This window comes from Lactuca serriola, chromosome 6 (assembly GCF_051521515.1).
Source record: "Lactuca serriola cultivar US96UC23 chromosome 6, Lser_US96UC23_V15, whole genome shotgun sequence".
NCBI lineage: Eukaryota > Viridiplantae > Streptophyta > Magnoliopsida > Asterales > Asteraceae > Lactuca > Lactuca serriola.
The window spans coordinates 153,270,801-153,284,959 of NC_136413.1; the positions used below are offsets into that span (position 1 = coordinate 153,270,801).

At 32.3% G+C, this 14,159-nt stretch overlaps 1 pseudogene; it reads left to right on the plus strand.

Annotated features, from left to right (window-relative positions):
• The first annotated feature begins 850 nt into the window (after positions 1-850).
• LOC145057110 (zinc finger A20 and AN1 domain-containing stress-associated protein 1 pseudogene) lies at positions 851-1,713 on the plus strand (annotated as a pseudogene).
• Positions 1,714-14,159: the final 12,446 nt, after the last annotated feature.

The following is a 14,159-nucleotide window of genomic DNA, read 5'->3' on the forward strand; positions in this document are numbered from 1 at the left end:
AATACGGATGTGTGAATTGACTAAGAAACCGATTATCAAACTGAATAAGGGTATCCAATTTGGTTCTTGGTTTCTTGAAGTTTCATTTTTTTTGGTTTCGGTTTTTCCAATGTTGGATCAGTTTGGTCGAGTTCCACCTCATCCCAATACAAAGGAAATTAAACATAGAACGAAATCGAATGAAAACCGAAACCATAAAGGAATCGAATATGTAAATCAGTTCGGTTCTCAATTCCCTGAATATCCATCTTCGGTATCAGTTTTTCTTGCTCTTGGTCGATTCGGTCTGAGAACCGTTTTAATCCTACACTTAGAAACATTCTTGTGGCCATGGTTATGAACAATACACTAAATCTTCACTTTGAGTAGTTATTTGAATAATATTTTCAAAATAGTTATGGGGACATCAACCGATTAAAATCAAACAAGCATAAAATATTTTATCAACTTTAGTTAGATATGCAACTTGACATTTGTTATCAAAGATAAGCATTTTGCAATGATTCCTTACCCAAAATCGAATTGTTTTTTTTCATAAAAGTTCAAATAAAGATCATATTTGTTAAATATAATAAAATTTGATTATCATGATTCAATCTTTAGCTTTACCTTTTTCTTAACTAAAAGGTATAAGGGTATATCTGTCTTTTACTTTTCCCAATGCTACAAGACAAGACGAAGAAGGTGTTAAAGGTAGTCGGTTTCCCTTGATCGGATAGACAAAACAACCCTCTCACCAAGTATTAATCCAACGCATTTAACAATCCATCCTAAGGGTATTTTAGTCTTTTGGTAACAATCCTTTCTTCGTTACCCTTACTTCTGCTCAAAGAAAAAAGAAAATCACTATCTCTCCTCTTCCCCACTTTATATAAATCCACCCTCGCTTTTTACGCCTGCAATCTTTTCACCTCTTCTTCTCCAATTTCTGCAGACTATTTTTCGAATTTTGATTTCTAAATTGAAATCAGAAGATGGGTTCAGACGCCAACAAGATGAACGACGGAACAAGCTTCAAACCCTCCGAACCGGCGCCGTGTGCCAACGGCTGCGGCTTCTTCGGCTCCGCCGCCACGATGAACCTCTGCTCAAAGTGCTTCCGTGACAACCGGATCAAGGAAGAACAAGCCGCCTCAGCCAAAGCCGCCGTCGATAAGCTCGTCAACAAGGTCGTATCTTTCCCTCATCAAACTCCCTCTTCTTCCTCTTCCTCATCCGGATCTGAACCTCTTCCGCCGCCTGCGACCGCGGCGGCGGTGGAAATAAAGGAAAAGGTCCGGAACCGGTGTTTAACCTGCAACAAAAAGGTCGGCGTGATGGGATTCATCTGCAAGTGTGGAGATACGTTCTGTGGAAGCCATAGGTACCCGGAGAAACACGATTGTGAATTCGATTTCAAGAAAACCGGTAAAGACGCCATAGCCAAGGCGAACCCGGTTATCAGAGCCGACAAGGTGGACCGGATCTGATGGGGCTTCAACAAAACCAAACCGGTTCGTCTCCGGTTCATGGTATATTTAGGGGTTGGTGTGTTGGAAGGTGTATGTTATGGGGAAAATTAGGGTTTTTATTTTGTAATTTTTCAGATTTTATTGGGTTGTGAAGACGAAATCAAAAGAAAAAAAAAAGTATAAAGGAATGAATTGGGTTATTGGGGGTTCGAATTTGATGATTAATTGTGGAATATAATTGGATGGATTGTTGCTTGTTCGATTTTGCTTTCTTTTCCTTCAAGATTATCATCAATCATCTCTTGGTTGTCTTTCTACTTCTATTTTATTTATTCGTACCACTAAAAAATTAGTAATGTTTGTACTTTCTTTTGATTTTAATATTTATTATAAGAATTTTAATTATTTAATAAATAATTGAATTTCGTTATTATATGTTGATTTTAATGGTTTACCAGACATAACATGAAGAGATATTTTATTCAAAATAAAGCAAGTAGTTCACAGGTCGAATGATTGACTGATCAGGTTTTAATTAAGAGAAGGTCTTAACCATTCGAAAATTTTAGAGTATATTGAAACATGCTTACTCTTCGATAGTAATAAATGTTCGGAAGCTTTTTATCTTCTCTATAATCTTATACTTAAAAGTTGTTACAATGAAATGAAAGTCTTATTTAGGGTGTGTGGGTCATAAGTTAAAAATTTTTTCATAAGTTATCTTACATTTATTTATAAGCTAATAAGCTTACATTTATTTATAAGCTTTTATAAGCTAATAAGCTTACATTTATTTATAAGCTAATAAGTGATAAGTTATTTTTTTTTTCCAAACATCCCCTTATATGAATAAAAAAAACTCAAATAAGACTTTCCAGATTTATCATCTTAAGCTTAAAAATAATTACAAATGAATACATGAGTCGAAGAACTCAATTAATACTAGGGTATAATCTTAAGCTTAAAACTGGTTACAAATGAATACCTGAGTCGAAGAACTCAAATAATACTGGGGTATAAATTAGGTAAGCTACTCGTGAACCGTTCATGATTGATCGTAAAAAGCTCTGAGTGAGCCGTTTAGGATTGATCGTAAAAAGCTCCGAGTTGAACTCGAGTTTAGTTTCAGGTTGGTGTAAATGAGCTGAGTTACTTCTTAGTTATTTAGGATCGATTTCATAAAAAAAACTTGAGTTGAGCTCGAGCTTTGTTTAGGTTTGCTTATTAAATGAGCTCGAACAAGAGTTTTATATGTTGAGCTCGTTAGGTTTGCGAGCCTAAACAAACATGTATATATTTATATAATTTAAAATAGGTTATAGTTCGTGGGAACCACAGTTTTAAAAATAATTATTTTTCACAGTAAAAACTCATAATGTGAACTAATTATATGCCTAATATGTAGAGATTATATGAATCATAAGATATAGAGGAAATTACTAATCTAGTCTAAAACACTAATTACCTGTCCAAAAATAGCCAAAAAAAACATATTAGCCAAAAATAGCCCACGAAATAGTAGATTGGTCAGGGTTGACTACGATCAACGACTGGTAACTACTGTTTTATGGCAATGAGTTACTGTGTCCCGGCCCGTCTACTCTTTCGTGGCCCATTCACCCATAGTATATAATGTATAATTTTTCAAATTAGGTTACTTTTGATTATTGTTTTCTTGGTTTGCCTACTTTTTCTCTCAATGGAGCACCCAGAGAACAACGAGGTATGTCCATTTTTTTTTTATCAAAATTTATCGTATTCTTGATTAGGATTAGTTTTTGTATATGGGGATAACTTAAAAAAAAAACCAAAAAAAATTACTAAAACCGTAGGCTTCATACGAAACCTACGGTGTACAAGTCAACAATGCATAGATTGTGCAGTGTGGACTTGTACACCGCAGGTATCGTATGAACCCTATGGATTTTTTTTTAGTTTTTTTTTATTTTTTTATTTGTTGTACCTTGTAAGCAATTATATATATTTTATGATTTCATTATTTTTTTTTCAAAAAACTTGAAAAAAAATTAACGAACCCATAGGTTTTTTGGAAACCTACGGCGTACAATCTATTAATGCACAGTTTGTGCATTAAAAGGTTGTACACCGTAAGTTTCTTTAAACCTACGGGTTTTTTTTGTTTTTTTTTCGGGTTTTTATTTTGTTTTTTTAAATGTTACAATCAATAAACAACTATAAATATTGTTGATTACTTGATTTTTTTTTTGAAAAAAAATGAAACCGTAGCTTTTTTGAAAACCTATGGTGTACAATCACTTAATGCACATTTTGTGTATTAAATGTTGTACACCGTAGGTTTCCTTTAACCTATGGTTTTTTAATTTTTTTTTTCGTTTTTTGCCAAAAAAGAATGTTTCTACGAAATCTTAACGATTGTATATATGATTCCATGTTTCCAATTTGTGATAAAGTATGTTATTTTCTATGTCTCCATTATAGCATACTATAGCAATGTAATATCCATTTGAAGAATTTTCTATGTTTATAATTTATAGATACTTTGAATTATAATGTCTTGATAAAATAACACTGTGTTTTGATAGTTTCAGCTTTGTCATAAAATATGTTATTGTTACACCATTTTCAAAGTACAATGCTATATTTCTATTAGTATAGAAAATACGAAAAATGTTGTCAACTAATTTCCTTTGGTTTTTTATACAAAGTAAATAGAATATATGAAATGATTAAGTCTTATAGTGCGTGCTTTCTCTACTTGGTTTTTTTCCTTTGCTTTTTTTATATAACTGTTTTACTTTTATAAAACTTTATATAACCTTAATGTTTATTTAATTTTGTAGCTTCCAAACAGAAGGATGATGAGTAACATACCTGTCAAGCTTCATGTCATAAGTTAAATGAAGTTTTGAGTGGCTTAAACGGACGAGTGCGAGAGATTTTTTTCAAAAAATAGCTTCGGTTACTTGTTGGACCTACCAGCTCAGTCGGGGATGGACTTCTTATTCATGGGCTGTTTCTGCATATGTTGCGCCCTACTGCTGAAACGGACCGACTGAGCGTCTACATTTTAAGTTTTCTAGACGTACATTGTCATTTGGGCCCGAGGAGTTTAGTCTTGTGTCTGGACTTCACATAGGTCAGTGTCTGAGATCAAAGACCGAATTTGTTACTATGTATAAACACGGATATGGTGATAATACATTTCGGTCAAGTGTCTTCCCACATTGCATGGACATTAGCTTACTTATAGGCGATTTAGAGGGCCTTATCATGAATCAACGGTTTAAGGATATATCGGCTCACGACGGGGTGCGAGCAATTTTGCTATATATTCTCAATCAAGGTTTTTTTTGGGAAAATAGCTCAATGATAAAGTCACCAATGAATGGTTATGGGTGGTGGAGAACTTGGATCAATATAATAGATATTTGTCAATTTAATATTTTTAATAAAATACTATTTTTTATACGCTAAACTAATGCTTTTGTATATAATATAGGTACTGTTGGGGGGAGCTATCTATGGTCTAATACATACCGTAGATTGTCAGGTATGTTTAAAAAATTTGAGGATCATATCAATCATCAAACAAAGCCGTATGTGAATATGGGATATGGATATGGGAGATGTTCCTAATATTTATTACAAGATATGGATATGAGAGATGTTCCTAATATTTATTACAAGATATGGATATGAGAGATGTTCCCAATAATTCGGGGAAGTGTTGCGATACAACAAAATAGATTTTATCCCCGTATCTTGCGGTGGTTTCATATTAGAAGGTTGAATTGGGAGAGAGTTTTCTATGTTTTCAATGTTGACGAGGAAAAGGCGCATCAACCCAAAAAAGATGATTGCCTCAAATGTCGAGTGCTCTACTCCACATTATTTGTCATATTTTACTAGTTTGAAGGGTGAATCATCTGAAGTCTCTTCTTCTGTACAACTTTAGAAAAGATGTAAGTAAAATGGTAAAAGTAGAAACTAGTGTATTAATATATTTCAACTATTATTTATATATCAAATAATTTATGTAGGGGCATCTTCGTCTGATCCATCCTGTGGAAACAACCATTCTACCCAGTCCACTGAAGGAACTCATACGGTGAGAATTAACAAAAGAACTGCGTTAGAAATACTGGCGAGACTTCAATCTTTGGAGGAAGAAATCCGATGAATGAAAAATAAAGGGGGACTTCGAGAAGAGGATGAATTAGAAGCTTTTTTCAATGGAGGTTTTGAGGTAAAATAATTAATTTTAGCAATTTACTATCAATTTGAAGAAATTTAAAGTATAATGTCTTAATTATAGTATGATGTATTAATTATAGCATATTATAGCAATGTACTATCCATTTGAAAATTTTTCTATGTTTATAATTGATAGATACTTTGAAGTATAATGTCTTGACAAAATAACCTTGTGTTTTGGTAGTTTCATCTTTGTCATAAAATATGTTATTGTCACACCATTTTCAATGTACAATGTTATATTTGGTATATTCTTTGTATAGAAAAAACAAAAAATTAGGTTAGTTAATTGGTAAATTTGCTTTTCTTTTTTATTAATTATTTTTTCTTTAAATGTAGGGGAAAAAGAATTTGGATGTTAGTTTTCCGATGCCAAGCCCGGTGACCCAACAATTTGGTAGGCAACGAAAATCAAGTTGAGTATACGAGGATGATAATGTGGATAATCCACCAAAGTTGGATTTTCGAAAACAAAAACAAATCGTGAGGGAGGTTATGTAATTTTTTTATATTAAATTTTTTATTTTTTCAAAGTATATTAAAAAAAATTAATATGTTTTTGTAGAAGAAGAAGAAAAAGAAGGTTATTGATAGCGACGTTGTGGATGTGGATAATCATATACCCAGACCTCATATTGAAAGACCAAGTCGTCTGACTAGGTTATTGAAACCTTCACAATATCTTAGCTCTCTATACATTTCGGTAAGTATGTTAAAAATTATATTTACTATAATTTTATTACTATATGGATAGTTATTGACTACATATATAATGTAGGTTCAAACGACCCCCGATATCGTACAGGTGTGGTAATATGCAACAAACCACCACCCCCGTATTTGTCAGCGATCCCTCGTCACTTTTATTGGAGCCGTATGTGATGTCGGGTTGTAACGCCCATTCTCTATACATGGGAAACAAACAGCCCGTTTTTATGAAACATCGGTTATATAATGAAAAAATGGAAGCAAAGTTTTGAAATCTCCTTTTTTATGCAAGTGACTTGGGATATTTAGATGATGTGGTATGAAGACATTTTTTTATATTTAAAATTTAAATAATTTATAAGTTCTTTATGTTTAAATTAAATTTAACTGCATCATGTTGACATATGGTGAAGGCTATTAAATGAGCGGAGACCGAACGATGCTCGATGGACAATCATGTCATCATCATTTTTCGGTGCATTTGAGATGTACCAGTGAGCGGGAAGTGCAATGGGAAATCCGATTGATCCGTTGGATGGATGTAAATCTTGGCTAGAAGTTGACCGTGTGAGTAACAAAATAATATATGGGTCAATTAAATTGTCATATTACACTAATTAAACGCTCTAATTAATTGCAACGGTTGTGTTTTAAAACATGTTTATTTTCCAATATACATCAACCCACATATTAGGTACTTGGCGAGTTATGGATGGACACGTTGTCGTTGAATTTGTACGACAGCTTGCAATCTTTTGGCGCGGTGAACATTATTGATTTTGTGCGTTTTGAAGAGCTTATGGACCAGATTCTACTAAACATTGGCTACTAGAACCACATGGAGTTGCCTGTTACAGATGTTACAGACGTGCCCTAACAAGAAGGGATGTTTGGGGAGTGCGGTGTATTTATGTTGATGTACATGGAGCAGTTTGTTTCAGGTCGACCGACTGATATATCGACATCACCTATTATTGCTGCTACACAATTTCGCACTAGGATGGGCATGATATATTATGGATCTTCTAGAAAGACGATTTTAAATTAGTTTGATTAGTAGGTTTTTAGTGACAATTAATGTGTAATATTTCAACACAACTGGTAACATTCTATGTTCGTTTATGTTAACAAAATGTCCCCTAATTATTAAACATAAACATTATTACATAAACAAACTAATAAGAGAATAGTACATATTACATAGATTAATCATAACAAACAAGAAAATAAATATATAAAATGTATTACATAGATAAATTCATAAATAATACATAAAGTTACTAGTTGATTAATAAAAAAGATTAAATTTAAAAATTTGGAAAACCAGTTGGATATTTTGCTTTTTCTTGAAGCACCCAGTCATAATTTTTTTGTAAATTTTTGAGAACCTTTTTTCATTTTAATCTCTTCTTTGTCGGCGTACTCTATTGTATCTCTTACCAAAACCCTTGCAGTTTTTATGTCACTTTCTTTGTCTTGAACCGACCTTATATTAGACCAAATATCGGCTTGTAAGTCATCCAACCGTTTCCTATCTTCTTCAATTCCTTTAATCTCGCTCTTGATCTCTTCTTCTTTTATTAATAGTTGCAATCGCTTCTCTTGTGGCATCTACCACCATTTTTCTTGAGAGGTGGGTATGATTGTATGTGTATGATGGTTATAGAATAACGAGTAGTATACAATTTGTAAATCTTATACCCATACATATAAGTCTCTATATATAATTGACAATTTATCTAATTTTTTATAGGCTTTGACTACTATCAAATAGCCTTTGACTACTATATTATGTGTTGTCATATCGTATGGTGATCTGCCAACACATTATTGTAATTTGACTACGTTTTTATAGGATTTGAATACTGTCTACTAGCCATTGACTACAACTTAGGTCCCGTTTGATAGTTTCTGTATGGGAAAGTGCTGTCTGAGAAAGTTTTCTGACTGGGAAAGAAACCATGCTGTTTGATTGTACATCTGATTGACTGTGCTGAATGATGAAAAAAAAAATAATAAATAAAAAACAAATTTAAAAAAAGTTATTTAAAAATATTAATAATCAAAGAAAGAAAGAAAGAGACACGGTTTGGTGCATAATTGTCTTTCCAGCTCATTCAGCCAGAAAGATATGATTTTGGAGCTTTCTGGGAAAGACATATCTTACCAGGAAAGACCATTTTTTTTGTGCAAATCAAACAGTCTTTCTGGTCCATTCAGCCAGAAAGATCTGTTTGGACCTGGAAAGATGCGTATCAAACGGGACCTTAATATGTAGTCATATCGTACATTAAATATTCGACACATGATTGTTATTCGACTACTTTTTTTTATAGGTTTTGACTACTGTCTACTAGCGTTTGACTACTACTTTACGCGATTGACTAGTTTTTTTTATATGTTTTGACTACTATCTTCTAGCCGTTGACTATTATCTAATGTCATATATAATGTAAATTGTTTTTAATTCATAAATCAACGAAATGATAAAAAAATTGGAGTGTGAAAATGACTGAAAGATCAGAGGAGACGAAAAGGATCTTGACAAAATTTAATTGGCCATCTACATCCACCAATAAGCCTCCTCCCGAGTCAATTTCCCATAACTCTTCAACCAATCCCCTCCCCACGTCGATCTTCCTATATTAGGGGAGAAGATGGACGAGGAAATGAAAAAAGTGTTGTTACAAAGAGAAGCTGATGTGGATAAGGCTTATAAGGATTTTATTTTCCAACGAAAATTTCTAGACAACTATTGGGAGAACATTGACCGTAAAAGGAATTGGATCATACTACTAGGCAAGAAATCCAATATAACGAAGGTTCGATCTAATCTGGTGAAGAAATTGTTCGAAAGCTAAAGAATGAATTAGCACTTCGTGAGTACAATTTGGAGAAAACAAAAAAGGAATTCAATGCTATGAAAAAAGAGTATCCGTACGAATTTCCGATGTGGGAAGAAGATGCGTAATATTTTAATAATGTGCTTGTTTGTTGATGTAACTAGGTGTAAGACCCATGTATTACGTGAGTTCATTTTAAAGAAAAAAAATATGAAATTCTAAACATTTGAAAAGTTTTAATTTATAAAAAAATAGAAAATATTGAATTATTAAAATTAAATTGTTTGTTTTTCTTTTAAATTAAACAAATAATTTAGATAAATAAACAAATGAAATTAATGAAACTTTAATGTAAAAATTTTAAAATTAGAAGGAAATCAATTAATGAAATTGATATGCATTTATTATAATATTTATTGCAATTATTACATTTAAATATTATGTGGAAATTAATAAACTGAAAAAAAAACCACAAAATGCCATGTGGAAAGAAAATTAATTAAAAATAACCACAAAATAACATGTGGCCCAATCAATGAGAGTGTGACACATGATAAAAAGTTCTTTATTTATTAGAGAAGATTTTAAGGTAATATATCTATATGTATGTCTTTTATTTGTAATTTTAAGGTAATATATCTCTATCTATGTTTTTTATTAGCGGTTAGTAGAAAAATAAATATGTAAGAGTTTTCGGTTTACCTATGTTTAGTAATCTAATTATGTTAGTGTGACGTAATTGTATTTTAATGAGTATTGTACTGTAATTTAACAACCTATATTGTAATTTAACAACCTAACAGGTTTGGATTGTTGAATTAATTTATATAATTAGCACTGTCGTATAGTCTTGTGACCCTTTATCCATAGGATGCAGTATTTGTATTTATTTCGAACAATAAACTAGATACATTTGATGCGTTTTTGTGTAAGATTTCACAGAATAGCGTGTACTATATGCAACCTATAAGATTCTATACGTGTCTATATAACAATTCTGTAATATGACATTAGTTTGTATCATAAAAGATGGACTCTATTGTACCACTAACATGGAACACCCAAGAAGAAGGCATTTTGATACGTCCTTGGATTACCATCATAGAAGAAGCTTATCCACATGGTCCCCCACAATGTCATATTGGTTCTTTTTGGAGGCGCGTCTTTCACTTGTTTCATTATGAAATGGGTCGAGGTTATTACCGCACAAAAAAAGATGTAAAATTAAAAATGTTACATGTGAAATGACATGTGAACCACTTTCATAGAATTCATAGCGAGATCGAAAATGCACGTCCGGATGACGATGAACAAATAATTTTACTGGCGGCTATGAAGCTATTTCGTTTGGAATCTAACGGTAGAGAGTTTGTCCATGTTGATTCTTGGAATGTTATGAAGAATCTACCTTATTTTTAATTATTTTCTAATCGTGAATGAAGTTTGTTTTGTATCTTAAAATGTATGGTAGGGAGCTTATCTATGTTAGAACTTCCCGTCCCTATGTGTAATTTCTATATGAAGAAATAAATATTTGATATTCCAGAATTCATGTTTGTTTTATCGGTTACTCAATGCAATGTTCCTGTATTTCATTTTTGACTTTTTTATTTGTAAACAACATGTGTTGTAGAGTCGAACGAAATCAGAAAAAAAAAATAGATTACAACTTGTACAAATCAATACGAAAAAGATGGCACAACACATTACCATACATGGAAACATAAACCATTACAAATAATAACATACTTTACATTTTACATAGATTAACTGATAAGTGCTACATAAAGTTAGTTGATGGACATTTAGCTTACAACTTATAGACAACAACACCAAAAACACAAATCCAACTACAAAGTAACTAACATTATCTTCAAGTACAATATTTTTCTTTGAAGCTTCTTCTTCAATCGAGCTAAGTTAGAAATTATCAATGAATTATTGTCTTTTGCTTCATCCACCCAACAATAAAACCCAGATTGTGGTGGCTGATAAATAAAAATCAAAAACATTATGTGTATTGTGTAAATAATAAATAATAAATTATAATAAAAATAATTAGATGATAACCCAAATACATCTTTAGGAAAAGTGTAAAATAACCGTCCAGGGTTGTTGGTAGTTCTTGAGGTCCTTATAATACCTTGAGCCCCACAACTGCAATTTGCCATTCTCTTTTGTTTATGAGAATTAAATTTTTATTAGTATGGACAACTAAATCTCTTCAATTGTATGCTGCCATTAGAATACATTTTTATGTGTTGTCTTCTCGTACAGTGAATTTCGGATACATGATTGTAATTTGACTATTGTGTTATAGGTATTGACTACTGTCTACTAGAATTTGACTACTACTTTATGTGTTGTCTTATTGTATAGTGAATTTCAGACTAATGATTGTAATTGGACTACTGTATTATAGGTTTTGACTACTACTTTACGTGTGTCTTATCGTACAGTGAATTTTGAACACATGATTGTAATTGGACTACTGTATTATAGGTTTTGACTACTGTCAACTAGCATTTGACTACTATTTTATGTGTTGTCTTATCGTATAGTGATTTTTAGACACATGATTGTAATTTGACTATTGTGTTATAGGTTTTGACTACTACCTACTAGCATTTGACTACTACCTTACGTGTTGTCTTATCGTATAGTGAATTTCGGACACATGATTATAATTGGACTACTGTATTATAGGTTTTGACTACTGTCTACTAGCATTTGACTACTACTTCACTTCTATTAATAGGTTTTGAAGTAATTTAAATTATCCTTATCGCTATATTTTACCAAGTTTCCTATTTAACTTCTCAACGTTAAAGATGAGTTTCTCATACAATGACCATGAAGAAAGCTTTACCAACTTTCCTGTTTATATCCACAACATTCATCGTACAAATCCCAATAGTTACACTTACATCAAAACCGATGTTTTGGATCGGTTCCAACTATGTTTTTTCGCTATTCGATGTGTGCTAATGTACTATCGATTTGTTTATTTTTTGTGCTAAAAAGATTTATATTAGTTTAAAAACTAATAATTGTGTTGTACAAAATATGAAATAGATCAACACATTCTTAGGATGAATGCTTCCAGTCATTTTCATAAGCAGTGTCCATATCAAAGGAAAGTATCTTACTGCAATTTTTGTAGCAATTGATATGGATGGAAACAACAACACTACACCAATATCATTTGGTATTGGGGTGGCAAATAATGTTAACTCCTGCACTTGGTTCCTTATGAGGTTGAAGGATGCTATCAGAGAGGGTAGGGAAGTTGCGTTCATAACCAATATGGACGATACAATTTCTTCTTGTGTGGGTCAGGTATTCCCTGATGCTTATGATGGTTATTCATCTAAGAGTGTGTTGATTTATTGTCGCTTAAGAATTGGTCAAAGCACAAATTTAGACTACTTGTTCTTCCGTGTATGCAAAGCATATACCACGCAAGAGTTTCAACAATCATTTTCTAAGTTAAGTCATGCTGCACGTGAGGTTCTTGCCAACATCGGAAATACGAAATGGGCACATGCATATTTCCCTAATATACGTTGGAATGTACTAAACATTAATATTCCAGAATTCCTATTGGTGTTATCGGTTACTCAATGCAATGTATCAATAATAACGCTAATTGATGTAATTGTTCAGTACATCCATCAGACGTTTGCAGAACGCAGTGTCATGGGAGGTAATGTAGCAACTTTTTATAAACCACTAAAATATCCAGAATTGATTATTCTTTTACTTTTCAGGGATGTTGAGCACTGTATTCACCCCTTACATAGAGATGGTCGTTCACAGGAGGATGCAAAAGTCTTTACGATGGAAAGCAACTAAAATCCCACCTGAGATTCCGTCTCCATTCCCCTCAGATATTTCCAAGTTTTTGATCTAAAAAGAAGATGTGTTATAGATCTGAACGGACACACATGTCTTGTAGGAAATGGCGCAGTCTGGGTATAGCATGTGGTCATGCTATTTCTGCAGCAGGTTATACAAACAACACGTAATTAACTGATATGGTTCAAATATATTATCGAGCTGATGTGTTTCGAGCTACATACCAGACTAGAAATGTGAATGTTGTTCCCCCTCCATCTGAATGGGAAATACCAAAGCCATTGATGGTCGTTTAAATCCCTATGTAATCCTATTTGACTATTATTTGCTACTACTTATCTTTTTAAATAGATGTGCAGTAACTTAAGATTGTGGTTTTAATCCCTATGTAAGCATATAATATTTGAAATCGTAATTGTTTATGTTTGTAAGCGAAATTTTTGTTGGTAGTGAACATTTCCATTTTACATAACCATACCGTTTATATTACATTAGGTGGTAAAAATAAAAAATTATTTACTAAACATTAGGTGGTAAAATTCAAAGAAATTGTATTGCAACATTTACTCTTCTTTAACAAATAATAGCATCTGGAATATATAGTAATTGTAAAATTCAAAGAATATTTTTTTGTAAGGTATACGACAATTTGACTACTCCTTCACATTATTTCACTATGGTTTCATAAACTTTGACTACTAGTTTCTAGTCTGCATAATGTGTTGTCATTTCAAACAATATATTTGTCATTTCAAATGTTACTTCTATGTTGGTCTCACACTATAAATATGCAACTAACATACATCTTAAACGTAATACATTACAACATTAAAAAATTGAGAATGAATTCATCTGAGTTCGGTGTTTGGCATTGTGAAGAAGAAGGTTGCTATGTTTGTTCGGATAACAACCCAATTCAGGAAGGCCCATATATCCCACTCCCAGATAATATGTTTGGCGATATTTTCCAAGATATGAAGGCCGTAGAAGAAGCCAACGAAAGGGACTCTCAAATTAGTTAAAAAACTTAACCAACATAAAAATGAGCTAGCAGATCAAGTAA